This window comes from Telmatherina bonti (assembly GCF_933228915.1).
Source record: "Telmatherina bonti genome assembly, chromosome: 15".
In the NCBI taxonomy this organism is placed as follows: domain Eukaryota; kingdom Metazoa; phylum Chordata; class Actinopteri; order Atheriniformes; family Telmatherinidae; genus Telmatherina; species Telmatherina bonti.
Genome location: NC_136613.1, coordinates 17,733,041 through 17,748,557, shown reverse-complemented (window position 1 = coordinate 17,748,557; position 15,517 = coordinate 17,733,041).

Here is a 15,517-nt window from a genome sequence, read left to right as displayed (position 1 = left end):
AAATATATTTTGCAGAATTTTATTACATATACTATATGTGGTCTGTCTGAAGTTTATGGTCGCGGTTTTGTCAGGGAGACTGTTAAAGACTAAAATTTCTGAGGTCATCTGTTGTGAGTTTTCTGAGCTGGATTATCTTGTTGGTTTTATCTTCTGCTTTTTTTTTTTTTTTTTTTTTTTTTTTTTTTTTTTTTAACAGATTGGATTTTTTTTCCTGCCGTGAACTGTTTCCTGTGTCATCAGCTGGAACACAAACCCAAAACATCACTGATACTCTATAGGGCTTTACATTGAAACAGGTGTTGTTTTCATTGACTCCTGGACCCCTTTTCTCCATACATGTCTTTGTTCATAGTGGGCCATGAATCTTCTTTTTAACAACACCATTTAACTTTTATTATATAGTATGTATTTACTTATAAGGCTTTTTTTTTTTTTAGCATAACAAAACTCAGCATCTCTGCGTTGTTGAGTTTTGTAATAAAGGCTTCAAGCCAGCTGTTTCTCCATGTATGTGTGGGTTCTCCAGTGTATCTGTCACCCCACTCTACCTCCAACAAAACCCTCTTTGCCTTTTGTCAGTTCATCTTGCTAAAATAAAGCAAATTTTGAAGAGGGGCTCTCAGATAATGACATATTACTGTTATGTTTACTTCATCTGTATAATTAGCTTTCTGTCAGTTATTTAAACTGCATTAATCATCTTTTATGTCCCACTGTGTTTTGACATAATAAACATATTAGGCCTGACCACAACTCGTGAGCATTAGTGGACAGAGTGGAACAGTAACTGTTTGCAAAAACCCACTCCTGGGAGAAACAGATCGACACTTATAATTTAGGGGTAAATGGGGGACAATGGGTCACTTCAACAGGCCAGAAAATGGGAGCTCTCTGTGGGAACTGGTAAATTACAGGACAATTTACTCATTCTGCTATTGGCCTACTGAATGTTTTCATGTCAACAAAGATTACCTCCCAACTTTATAAAAGGACTGAATTCCCAAATTTAGTTTTTATGATTCAGAAAGAGAGAAAAAAGAACACTGTACCAAGTTTAATATTTACTCGCAACAGGCAGAGTTTTGGTTTATTAAATGTAGAAATCCACTCCTGATAAAAATAGCTTTATACGATCAGATAGAGAGATTTTTATTCCTTAATTTAAAGTGTATTTATGTGTATGTGATATTTTGCTGCATGAGCTTTAAATCAACTTACAGTGAATCTCATTTTCTGTCTTTCAAAGTGGCTAATTCTGCGGCAAGTCTGAGTGGAAGGAGGCTTTCATTCTTGCTCCTTATGGGGAATTTTCTCTTTTTGTCCATGTACAGGATGGATTTGAATCAGGATGATTTTCTTCTCTGCTGGGAATAATATTAAATGTTTCTAGTTCTAGGAATACAGCAGGAGCATCGTCTTCTGAGTGTTTCTCAGCTGTGGAAATAAAGTGATCATGTGGGGGAAACTCTTTGGCACTTGGTGCACATCTCCTTTGGATAAGATAAATTTGTTGAAGAAAAATAGTGAGAACCATCACCATCGCGTGATCCAAGAGAGACTTTGGATCCTGACCCCATCTGGTGTTTCCAACAGCTGTTGGACCCACCGTGGAGAGTGTTAAAGTGTCTGGCAGTTTCAGCAAATTCTCCAAGATCCTCTTCCCCAAGCAAAGATACATTTTGGGATTTTAACTGTGGCAAGATGAAAGGTAATTTAGAGGGATAGATGCAGTTACTTTCATGTATGTTGAAACAAAAAATCACTTGTTCAGATTCTGAATGAGCTCAAACAAATGTTTCTTTCTGACTTTGAAGCTAAACAGCGTCCTGACATAATTTGAATTGAGTCTGTATGGATAAAAGCTGACTGTGAACCACCATGTCAAACTGACTCAAATGATTATTTGATCATTTTACCTCTGGATTGCTGACAAAAGTTTTTAATTTACTTTTATTTTAATAACATTCCAAAGGTTTATCTACATATAAAAAGTCCAAGCAGTGAATTTCACAACAAAATGTGTGAATAATGATGCTCTCCAGCCCACACGTTTATTAAATTGATACGCTCTCTAAAATTTTAATGTTGCGTTCTGTATCTCAGGGCTATCCTGTAATCAGTCCTTTGAGACATGAATGCACTGCAATAACAAAGTATTTGTAATGGTTGTTAATTGATTAATGATAAGCAATGGCAAACATTGTTGCACACAGCAGCTAGAAACCAGAGCTTTCAGTCAGTTGTGGAAAAAATAACAAAGCCATTCCCTCCAGATATGTTTTACAGATAAACGGGTATGAACTCAGTACTTCAAAATATGTTTATAATCTACTGCCCCTGGCCATTTAGACTCCAACTGAAATGACTGTCATTAATATCTTATATAAGCAAATACAGACGTGTTTTTTTTTTTGTTGTTGTTTTTTTAAAAAAACAAGTTAAAAAAAAAAAAAAAAGAACACATCATATCCATGTGCTGTATTGGTGCTGCAACAAGCAGGGAAACTATCAGGAAAGTCCCTAAACTAAGCTGCTGAAGTCAACAATGCTACAGACTCATCCTTCGTACTTTGGCATCTCACTTTATACATGGACAAATGAGTCAGCAAACATAGAAACTTAATATCCAAGTATTGCTGATGTATCTAATGCTGATGCAATTCAGTCATCAACCCTTAATGTCTGGGTTTTAACATAAAATGGCTGTAGTTTTTTTTTGCAGATCCCTCTTTGTTTAATAAAACCTTTATTTAGACACATAATCTCATTGCGATCAAGAAGCCTTTAATAGGAAAGACCGAGGTTTAAGAACCACACAGGGTGGATTTGAGCAAAGAACAGGCACATGCCTCCTCAAATCCCCAGGTCTTTATATTTCATGGTGTAGTTGAGGCACGGGACATGACAGGACAGACCGAGACATGCTGTTTATAAAGTAAAAAATGATACCTCAATCATACCATATAATACCACTGAGCACACAGAGGGGAAAGTCCAGTTATTTTATGGAATGTATGGAAATAACACCTCAGCTGCACTGAAAATACATTCACTGCAGAGTCCCACACACTTTGAAAATCTGTTCAACTCTGTTCTCCTGAGTCTTCTGCCCTGGCAATGACATATGCGAATGGTATTATCATGGGAAATCACTCGTTTCATTTAAAGACTTTAAGGATGTACACAGACATCCTGACAATGTGTTGTCCCACTGTCCAATTAACCTCCCACAGAGAACGTAGGGAAGCGAGTGCAAGAGTGTGCTGGGTTACAGCCCCCGAAAGACACGCAAACCTTTGAGAGCACTTCATCAACATTCGTACAGTCCGAGTGTTGTCATTCATCCTATAGATATCCTTCCAGGTATTTTCCTTCTTTTATTCAGATTTCCCTGCTGCTGGTTGGCAGCATGAAAGGCTAATATTGACTTTACTGATGTGCCTTTGTTTGACATGGGAACGCTTGAGGCCTTGGCTGGTCCTGGCCTCTTTGAGTGGCTAACCAGAGGGGCCTGGAAGATAGCCAGCATGTATAGCTGCTAATAATGGATTTGTTATACTACTCTCCTCTGCAGATGAGAAAATGTGGAGTGAAAATAAGCACCTAAAGAAATTACTCTGCCGGTCCATTTGAATTAGAGACTACATTCAGCAGTGATAGTACTTCAGTTATATTGTACTTAAAAGAGACTTTAACTTGAACCTGTTTGGCTTCCTGAAGTGTACTCAGAACTAAAACACTTGAGAATGGCTTAATAGAGAAAGATAATTCTGTGTTTTTCTCCAGGAAACACTCCTTGACGTATAGAGAACACACAAAGCTGAAAAATGTGGATCATTGTTGAGGAACATGGGTGGGCCTTTGCCAGCAGATTACGTGAGGTACTCCATCAACAGAAATCGAGGCATGTAAGGGCGCTCCATAAATCCACACGAGCCCTGACAAATATTTTTTTGTCATGCAGAAACTATCTGAGAGACAAACAGAAACATTTGGAGGAGATCCACCCTGCACTGAAGTTCAGTAATGTAGCACATCAGGGTTGTTATGCAGGCAGCAAAAAGGGTGTTCCTTCAACTGGGTTACATAACGTCTAGAAAATGAAAGCTTTTCATTAAGTTTGTGGATTTCCCTTGAGTAAAATAACCAGTCCCGTGGGTCACTGATTAATTAAGGACACTTTTTTACTTCTCCCACAACAGTATGTGTCATAATGGCAACTTTCCAGTCAGTTATTTTTAATTATGTCTGTAAATGGCAAAAACTAGTAAGAGACAAACAAAAGTAACAATGTTATTTTATATATCAGGCAACAGCATAGCTTTTTTTTTTTTTGTCTTAAGTGCTGCAAATAGTGAAAACATTGAGAAGAATAAGATGTTTGGTTAATTTATCGCAAAGTATCAGATTTAACAAACAGAAATAATTCAAAGTAGCTTTTGTTTTTAGAACAAAGAATGCAAATTCATCCATAAATAATTTAAATAGTAAGAACAAAACTGTGAAAAAAATCTAACACTACTCAGAAGAAACAAAAACATCTGTCTCCAAAGCAAAAGATGTTATAATCTACAAATAAGCCAAAAAGACCTCAAACCTGATTGTTCTGTACAAACTGTCCTGTTTTTGAGCATACAGCAGGAAACAGTAATGATTTAAGATTTTGTACCTATTTAAAAAACAAAATAAACTGGTTATTTTGATGGGATATTATCCATATCACATGAATGACATTGCCATCGGACAGCAGTAAATTCTTAGAAGTCCCATCATTCTATGTTGATTTTTACATGCAAACTGCCTTTTGTCATTAGTACAATTCACTATCATGCTAATTTTAGGGATATTATCACATTGGTTTGGAAGCTGTGCTGCTCAGATGGTGTCTCCTTGGACTCCTTTCAGAATCTATTATTATGAGTATCCATGGCAGCAGAAGTCTTGTTTACAAATGATTAATCTCTCCTAAACCATATTAATGAGCAAAACACACCAAATGCCAAATGAGCTGAAGAGCAAACAAGACGGACAAAAGAAGATCAGGAACAAAGAAGACATATTCTGTCTATTTTCTGTGCTTACTGAATTTTGTGCTTAGTTAAAGGTATTGTTATGGCTGTATTGAATGATTTTAGCTTACAAAGCTGAATTTAAAAATTCATCAATCAGACTTCACCAAAACCTGATTGCTCTTGTCCCTCTAGGCTGCACCGTCCATTTGAAATAGGACGACATGCATACTGTACCTGTGGTGTGAATGTATGTGTGTTACAAAAAAAAGGGTTTGTTTGTGTGTGAGGAATCTTAAGCTATTTTTCCAACCTTTCTGCTGGGCAATGTGAGGTTGCTAGCTAACAAAATGGACAAGCTCGAAGTGCTAACAAGGACCCAGAAGAAATACACAATTCAGTTTTGGTATTTTGCAGAGACATGGCTGTTAACACATCCTGGAGTTCATTGTGTGTGGATAGTATTTCAAGACAGTAAGAGCAAACTGACACAGCAAAGTTAGCAGCAAGTTAAAAGGTGGAAGTGTTTTTGACCACTAAGGTGTCCTTCTAGACATGTCAGTGAAAAAGAAAGGTTTTGCTCATGGGACTCTGAACTGTTAGCTTAACAGCTTACGACTTCATCAGCTCAGTTGTTGCTAGGCTACACATTCATACCTTACACAACACAGTGAGGGAGCAACAGTGTGTTCAAGTATGCTGGAAGAAAGAGGGGAGCAGCCGTCACTCTCTAGAACAGAATTTGACTGTGAATGAATTATTCATTATTAATTAATTATTTATTAATTATTTATTTTAAAATTATGTTAGATTAAAAAAATACTACTATTTCACTCCGATAACTACTAAATTATTTTAATTTGATTTTATGAAGGTGTTAAGGTAGAGATAATGAACTGGATGCAGTTATGGGCTGACTTGTCTTTGCACATGGGAAGCCAAATCTCAAAGGAAGCAGAAAACTCATATATTTGTTTTCCAAAATGTCAAAATATTTTCTCAGTCTAATATGAGATCAAAGTTAGATATATACATATATGAGCGAAAATTGTATTTGCACTTTTTAGATAAAAGCAATACACTTTGTCAACACAGCACTACTGTTAAGTGACCACACGCATTGTGAAGTTCAGCCTAAGAGGCTTGATCACTGCAAACAAACAACATGCTCATGCAAATTGAAAGCTTTATGTAACAATTTGACCACAATGATGGTATTTAATGTTTACCAGAAAATACTATAAGAACAACCAGCTATTGCAGAAATAACTGCATGGCTGCCATGGGACAACCTGTGTTTGTTTGGCTCCATACCTGTTGCTGTCTGTCATGACAGTCAAGTACATTTTAGATGCACATTCCTGTGGTATTAAGACACTCATGAATCCCTGGCAGGAATTCCCCAAGCGCTCGCTTTTGTTTTTCCTGCCACGTCCCTACCCTGCCGCTGAGGTGAGGGAAAGTTCAACCACACAAAATCTGGAATCTGCGAGAGCATCTTTATTTTTCACTACATGGTGTTCCTCGATTCTTTGGTGGATGTTTGAACATGGCACCTAGAAAATACACCTACGCTGAGATTTTAGATATTTTGGATACCTTCTTTTTGACTGTCAGCTATAATGGTGTGTGTCTCTATGGATGTTTCACAAAGGCAGAAACATGATCGTCAGTTGAATACATACAGTTGATAAATATAATAGCTGTGAGATGGCATAGAGCAGAGGGAGAATCATTTTACATGTGAAAAAGCCAGTGAGTAACACTTTCTAACAGGAAAACAGTTATTCGAGTGGAAATATTGGCAAAGTTTCAATGTTTCATGCTGGATTTTGTTTTTCTTCAGAGTAAAGAATATGTTTTTGCCCAAAGGAAGTTTTCAGTGCTCCTTCCAGGGCTATCTGTTAACTGTTTTACCAGAATGATTTATGGCCGAATGTGGTCTAAAATCGATATAACCTTGACTCCGTTGGGTTGAGTAAAACCTTCCTCAAGCCTCTGACATTTTCAGAGATGGTAAAGATCAGTGGAATGAAGACATGAACCACAAGGGCTCTTGGTTTTCCTTGTGCGTCATTCTGGGGAAGCATAAGTAGATATCATATCAAGATGTTGGTCTTTATGATATTTACCTACTGTGCTCCACCTGTACTATCTGTACAGGATGACACCATAGAGCACACTGACCGAATCATCTGATAATTGAATAAGACTTCTTTTTACAAAATATCTCTTTGAAGCACAGATGAGGAATAGTTTAAACTAAATAACGAGGTTGTACAATAAAAGGTTTTATTTATACACACTGCAATTGCTTTCAGTTTAATTGAATATTTTTGGCCCAAAATTTAAAAAATCTGCTAGATTGCAATTACAAGTTAACAACTAGCTGGTGAACACAGTAATGAAGCAATATGCAGCCTAAAAGTTCAAAGTAGAAATGAGCTCTCCCCCAAAGGTGCTGAAAACCAAAACACAGATAAAAAAGACATTCTTCAGGCAATCAGACAGCTCCGAAAGATTTAGTGTTGCTTTGCACCTTCTGTATATGTAGACAGAAGACAAATAGCTAACAGCTTAAATCTTTTAAACTCATCAGGTGATAAAATGTTGGAATGTTTAAAACGCATTTTCAGAGTTCATCTTAAGCTTATGGAAGGTACACAACACACAAGCTTTAAATGCAAAACACAAGCAATTCTGGGTTGTTGTTTTTTTTGGATTGTTTATAGGCAAATAATCAAGGTAACATGTTTGAAAATGTTCAGAAATGTATGAAATTCTGGTCATGTATGTACAGGTTGTCTGTCTCCTCACAAATAGCTGCTGATTAAAGGGCACAGACGCTTTACTGTAATTAGTGGGGCAGAAAAAGAACAGCAAACTCGAGGATGGCAGTGCTGGAAAATACTTGGAAACACATTAGCAGAAATATCCTAATTAATCAGAAACATTGTATTTTACTTTATTTTTTCCATTGTGTTTGTACACAAGGTTGTGAAGGTTTTGGCTCCTACTGCAAACTGACATCCTCTTGGCACATTAAACATGTGCCAGTCCACCCGAGCTATGATTCACTGTGGCGACCCCTTCAAAAAGAGACAAGCTGAAAGGGTAACAACAACAAAGACAACACTGTTATCATGGATTGGTCGAGAGCCAACATATTACAGCGATTAAGCATATATCGTTTATGTTTCAACATGTATTGGTGCATCTGAAATATCAACAAAGACATTATGAAAAAACATACAATAAGGTAACAAAATGCAATTTTAAAAAAAGCAATCAGGAATGCATACTTACATACTTGTGCTTCATCATGCAAAGAAAACACATTAAATTCATTCTAATTGATCCAACTTTCATATTTTGTCATGATGTGTGTTTTGGTTTGGACTTTTTGTGTCTTAGTTTCCGTCTTATTTTGTAGTTTGTCCTGTTGAGTTCCCATGTGTCTTGTTTCCTGGTCAGGCTTGTTCATCATTAGTTTCACCTGTTCTTGTTCGTTCATTCACGTCACCTGTGTATCGTTTTGTTTAGTGTATTTATACCCTTGGTTTTCTGTTCTCCTGTGTGAGTTCATTGTGTTTCGTTACTCCCCTGGGTCGCAAGTCTCCTGTGTTCTTGTGGCTAAGAATTAAAAACTGGCTTAACTTTGCACCCCTGGCCTCAACTCTGTATTTGGGTCCACACCGACAGTGCTCCCCGCGACATACTCAGAAGATAGCAACATCTCTACAGTTTATAACCCGAGTTATTTGGACATATATCTTATCTGTGTAATGTGGAAAGTGGATTTTCAATAAATCATTTTTAATTATAAAGCATCTTTCCTACAAATAAATAGAGGCACAAGTGCTTAGCATTAACCCTTTAAGGTCCTGATCTACCATTTGGTAGAGGTAAATTTGCGGTAACTTTCATTAATTTCTTTAACAAATTGTGGAAATAAACCCGCCTGAGCCATTTCTACCAACTGGTTTGAGTATGTAAAACCCAAACTAAGTGTTATAACACTACTGTTTCAAATTTTGACCATTTCACTGTTGGTACATTATTAACTTCTTCCACTTGACATCTCTACCATTTACTAAAGAACATTTATTTTGTTCATTCTTGTCCAAAACAAATGGAAAAACACAGAAAAAAATTTTCTCTGGACTTTTTGTCAAAGGATAAAAGCAGAAGAGTCAAAACAATATCACCCATCTAATCCCCTTAAATCAAGAACACAGCAAACACGGAAAATCATGTCTCATGAGGTGCTGTCTAACCACATTAACTGTATTGGGAAGCTAAGACACTGAAAAAATAAAGATGTTAATATTACATAAAAATTTGAGAGAATAAAACATAAAACATGAAAAATAAAAATATAGAAACACTAAAAGACAAAAAATATTAAGATTAGATTAAATAAAACAACACATAAAAAATTAACATATAGTAAAATAACAGACTTATCTTATAACAGGATGAAAACAATTATCGTCTCAGAAATGATTAATCAACATTTTTACTAAAAAGGTAAGTTTTAAGCTGCCTCTTAAAGACATCAACACTCCTAGCAGCCCTTTGACTTTACAAACCCAGCCTTTGTTCTCTGGCTTATAGGTCTTATAGATCTTAGATTTTGATTAAAGTGCAAGAAATCTTTGTTTCAAATGCAATAACTTTTCCAAACTTACAAATACCTAACTTTTTCTATCGCAAATTATTTTGCTTGCAAAATTGTGCCCTGTACTTTGCCACTACAACAAAACATTAAAGTATTTTTATATTTCTAAGTATTTACTTTTGTGTTTTTGCTTCAAACTCAGATTGTGAGCCATGTTGACCCTTTTGGAAATGTATGATTGAACCAAACCAAACTTAAGTGAGCAGTCATAGGCGTTAATGGAAGTACAAGCTGGCGGTGTTTAGGTAACTGATGCGTACACTTTCACTACATCAACCCAACCGTTGCCCCCAAGTGACTAAAAAATCACAAAATCCTCAGCGGGGCCTGCAAGTGAGAGCATTCTTACGACTTTCCACGGACTGCTGTGCCTTCTGTGAAATGTTGACTTTATCCTTCTCCACATGCTGATTTGGGTCATTTGCACACTTTTGCTTGTAGTTTACAACTCAGTGTGCCCCAGCAGAGGCAGCACTAAAGACGCTGCTTTCAGCACCACAGCATTCGAAACATTTATGGCTGCTATTGTCACTCCCTGGCTTGACTCTTGGTTCATGCTGGAAAGTGAAACATTTACTTACTCACAAAAAATTATGTAACCAGGCAAAATGGTGACATTTATGTGATTTGCTCTTATTTGTAGAGTCACACCACTTTGCTACATTGGGACTCAGCTGTTTTGTTGAAAATGGCAGACAAGGTAGGCTAAACCCAATTTCTTCACTCAGATGTTCAAATTCCTTCATCATGCTGGCACGACTGCTTTAAAATCAGTCTTTTTACACCAAATGTTCAGGTTTTACATAAGCCCAGAAAGTAAGCTGGTCAAATGGTAATAGGTGAATATTATGACTGAGATTTCAGATTTCTTCACTGCTTTGGGAAGAAAAAAGTATGAAAAGAAAGCAAATAAGCTTACAAACTGGGAAAATATGACTAAACTAAGTAACCACTCCAAACAAACCCTCTTAGGATTGTTCAATGATGACTGACAATTTTAAATTGGTGGAAAAAACTATTTTTATGACAATACCAAATGTGTGTAAGGCCGTTCTCACATTGAGATAAGATTGTGCACTCTGCTATTTGAGAAAAAGCAGGTCGTGCGAATGGGATTAGGGAAATGGGAGCAAATGTACACGAAAGTACACTAAGAGTCTCATAACTGAGGATAATGTAAAAAGCAGAGCCGATAATGTTTTTAGGGCTATGTCATGCGCACCTTGACCTATCGCAAGTCTCATGGTACGGTCAAATTGCCAGAAAAATCCACTCCTGTTGTTTTTTTCTCAGTATTTTGTCTGACCTTGTTAGAAAATGACATGAGGATAAGGAAATATGGCGGGGGGAAATTCGTCCATACCCTAGAAAGGATGACAACACTACCATCATAATCCAGCCAGTCTTAACATTACGTTGTGATGTGGGTATTTGTAGTACTTAAAGTTAGTCAAACACATTCTACACAATAACAGTGAAATATATCATACAGGCTTCTCCCACTCAAATTTATGTCCATGACGCCAAGTCAGAAAAATTGCATGAAAACAGTTTTTGTCTTTGTTGTGGTCAAAAGGAATTATGGGACAGAATAGGAATCCTTTATTTTATAAAGACTGGCCCAGTGATTCATATGCCACAGAGGATGGTAAAAAAAAAAGAAGCAACAAAGTCCCCTTTTTTAAACATTTAGTTCATTCAGTCATATCTCATCGTGGCAGCTTCTCACATATTTTTAGGTAATTTAATAGGAAGCTATCAGAGCAAACATGGCTGCTCGAAGTCAGGCACAAGATTTAATTTCTTTTATTCTTCTTGGAAATGGAAAAGGAAAGTAGTTGCATGGAAGCACAAATCCTTGTGGTGATTGAGCTATGCACATAAACATCTTCAAACTAACATAAAACTTTTACTGCGCCTGTTTCTGTGAGAAAATATAAACGGAGCTGCCATGTGTTCTCACCTGCTGCATGACAGGCACATGCACACGTTTCCAGACAGCCTCGCATGGGCGCCTATAATGCACATTTACCACCTTAAATACACAGACACACATGTGTTCAGAAACATCTGTGAAACACACAAGTCCTGATTAATGTGTGTAGAATCTAAATGAAAGGGACTAAGCCTTTGATATCTGTATATCGGTGTTTCCATTACAAGGCCACCTACTCAGTACTATTTATACACTGTACTGCAAACATAATCCGCATAGCAGGAGAGGTAGGAAAAAAAAGCAGTGAGTCTTGTGAAAATGGAGGGAAAATGTGTAATAATTTAATTAAGAATCTGGATTAACAATGGAAAATAATTACACAGTCTGAGGTCAGAGATGGTGTTGAACCTCTGCCAGTGCCAGAGCCTGTAACTGTCAATGACCTGTGTTTTATGTGTGTTTGTGTTTATCCACCCCAGGAGCAAAGTCTGTGTGTGTCCAACCTGTGGACTGGTGTGGATCTGGTCAACTGCATTTGTGTCCCATCCACAAAACCCCTCTGGTGGGCCCAGGTGATTGATGATGCCTGGAAGCTGCACGACTGCATGGTGTTCATGTAAGTGCTGTCTGTGCTGCTACTTGATAGGCAATGAATGATGGATGATCTGAGTTCGTGTGACCGTGTAGGTAAGTTTGGGTGTAAAGGGGTGACAGGTTAGGATGGCCCCCGTGTTTCAGGTGTTATTCTAACATTATTGATTACAAGGTGACAGGCATGTGAAAGGAAACTATTTAATACTGTAGCAGAGAGTGGTGAAATGCATACCTTCCCCCCCCAAGCTTGTGTTTGTTCAAACCCCCGACTTCTCCTATAAAATTACAAATCATACACCAATTGTAAGATCAGGATGGAAAGCCTAGTTTTAGTAGCAGAGTTTAGTTGTAGCATTTCAACCCCAGTGAAAATATTCATTCATCAATCTTTAGCGTTAAACAGACGGCAAAAAGTTCACTAATTTGACTAAAAACACAGTTTACAGCTTGTATGTTGGGTTAAGGCTCAAAGGAATGCCCCACATGTGATTCATGTCTAAACTAGATCCTTTGAGAATATTCTGACTGATTTTTCAGTTTTTTTTGTTTTCTTTTTAATAATTAATAATTTGTATTTCAGATTATCCTAAGATCAGTGTCCAAATACTTCAAACAATCCAAATATATACTTTAGGCTATGCTCTGGTATTCCAGTATAGCTATGGTAACTTTAATAAAATGAAATGAATGATTGCAGCTAGAAAAGAATTTAGCTGTAAATCAACCATGAAGATTTGAAGAATTTCTTTTCCCACTTTGCAGCCAACATGACCGCTCTTAAAAATAATCCCAAACGTAAATTTCCATGGAGGCTTGTTTGCTGCTAAAAGGTTTCAGCTGACAGTTGCTGTACTTACAAAAAAATTAAAAGAATTTAAAACATTTTGGCTTTCCAGTGGGTTGCAGGTTGAGTGTTCCTGCAAGATTGCAGAAACGCTGGACACTCAATGGTCTGTAGCGACAACTATCACAGATAATAGACAACACACGTCAGAGTCTATTCTTTCAGGGGTCTGCAGTGTTTAGGACACAAGTATCAGTTCAGCTTGCTTAAAATCTCAGCTGAGGTAGAACCCTAAAAGTTTTAATTACTAATGGCCACTATGATGACAAAACAAAGTGCATTGTGGATTCAGCGCACTGCATCATGGGTACCTGCAAACTAAAACATATGTGTGTGATGATAGGCGACTAGATGATTTTTTTTAAAGTTCTGATAGAAATCTGATCAGGCCAAGACTGCTAAAATCTGATCAGCTCCCAGTTTCGCGATTATGCCCTAGAAGTCAAAGTTGCTCTGCATTAAGCCAGTGGTTTGCAAACCTTTTGAGCCATGACCCCCATTGCTGGAGTTGGTGACCTCCACCCACATGCTATGACTGAATGATTAATTGTGTGCTGTATCAAATGGGTCATCTTGCTGCCGTCTTCTAAATATAAGGCTGGTGAACTGTCAGAATCTTAACTAATAAAGAGGATAAAGTGTTTTTTGGTGGATTTGGTTCACCGCTGTGACCTACATACCCATAATCAGATTCTCACATGGAGATAATGTCAATTTCAGATTTTTAATATGATATCTGTACAAACTTTGTTGTTCATTTGTTACTGTGTTAATAGATACATAAAAGAAAAATAGAAAATATACAGGGAGCCCTCCATTTGTGCTGATCATAATATATGAATAAAAAACACACAAAGCAAGACGAAAATCAAGCTTCACTTGAATGAACTCCGGTAATTTTCTCTCTTTCATGTCTTTTTTTAAATGAAAAGGAGAGAAGGGAATTTCCAGAAAAATATTCAATCAAACAAAAAAGCTTTTTTTTCCCTGCTCATTCTGTTCCCCATCATCCATCTGGCATTTTGGCTCCAAACCCCACATTATGCTCCTTTGATGCTTTGTGTTGCTATAGTGACCATGCAGCACAGATCAAGATTATACATTTTACATCACACATGCAAACTTGATAAGACAGCAGGCAGTGAGGTTTTATCTCTATGTCTTCGTGTTTAGTAAAACTGGTGCATTATTGCACAGTTTCAACAGGGTGAAAGGTCAGTTTTTGTATTCTATGCCTTACAGATTTCCCAGATCTCTGTCACAGCTATTGGTGGTACTGATTACTCCATTGGCTCTTCTAGTGTTTCTCCTACGGGTCTTCTTTTTAAAATCTTTGTTTTTGAAACAATAAAATAGCTGCAGCTGTGACAACAATAATGACTTGAGGCAACTAAAGCCAGCAAATGATACATGGGGGCAACTCAAAACCAATGAAGAGGTGAAAGGGGGCAGAAGGGGGTAGTTAGGCTTCTGAAATTCTTCTATTCATAACTGAATGCCAAAGAGGGAAATACAATCCATGGCATGTTTTCATTTGGTCAATTGTGTGGATGAATGCTGAGGTTTGGTGTCACACTGGGCGTGTCAGCTCTCAGTTTCCCCAACCTAAACCACCCTCACTAGACCTTCACCCCTACCCGGAAACTACAACTTCCTCCTCCATTCATCTCACTCCGATTTTGTTTTATTTCTCATGAGCTCTTTCACAAACTCATTTGTCAAGCCACATAAAAGTTTACTGAGCCCTGTGAAACCAGGCGGAAAACAGTGCTCTCGTGATGCTCCTTTTTATACAAAAAGAAGAAAAAACCAAAACAGCAATCAGCTGGATATTTAAGTTCTAGCAGGCTAACAATAGAAAGCCCAGCCTGCGTTGAGTTGAGAAATACACTGTTAAAACATAAATATATAAATAAAACCAGTCAAATAAAGTTCATCGTATTTGTGTGGGTGTGTACACTATAAATTCCTTCTTATCGCAGCATGGTGCTCGACATAAGTCACTGGTTGTTTAAGCCAGAGGGAACCTGTAACCAAAACAACGTAATGGAGGAAGAGTTGAGTGAGTTCCAGAGAAGCTGTGGAAGTTTCTGTCCGTCGGGGGCAGTAACTACGGCGATATGAAGTATGACAAGTAGCTCTCAATTCAGCCAAGACACTAGAAAGTAGTTGTTGAATGACAGGGAGACATTTGTTTTCACCTCAGGGTATCAATATTGTGTGTGTGTGTGTGTGTGTGTGTGTGTGTGTGTGTGTGTGTGCGTGTGTGTGTGTGTTACTGATGGTGAGAGAAACTCCCTGTAAACTGATACCATGTAGTCAATCAGTCCTGCTATTCAGACAAGGAAAAAAGTAAAGCAGATAGGAGAAGAGACAGCAATGTTTTTCTTTCCATTTTAGTGCTGGACAGACCAAAATACATCATCAGGAACAATCACAGTTGAACATTT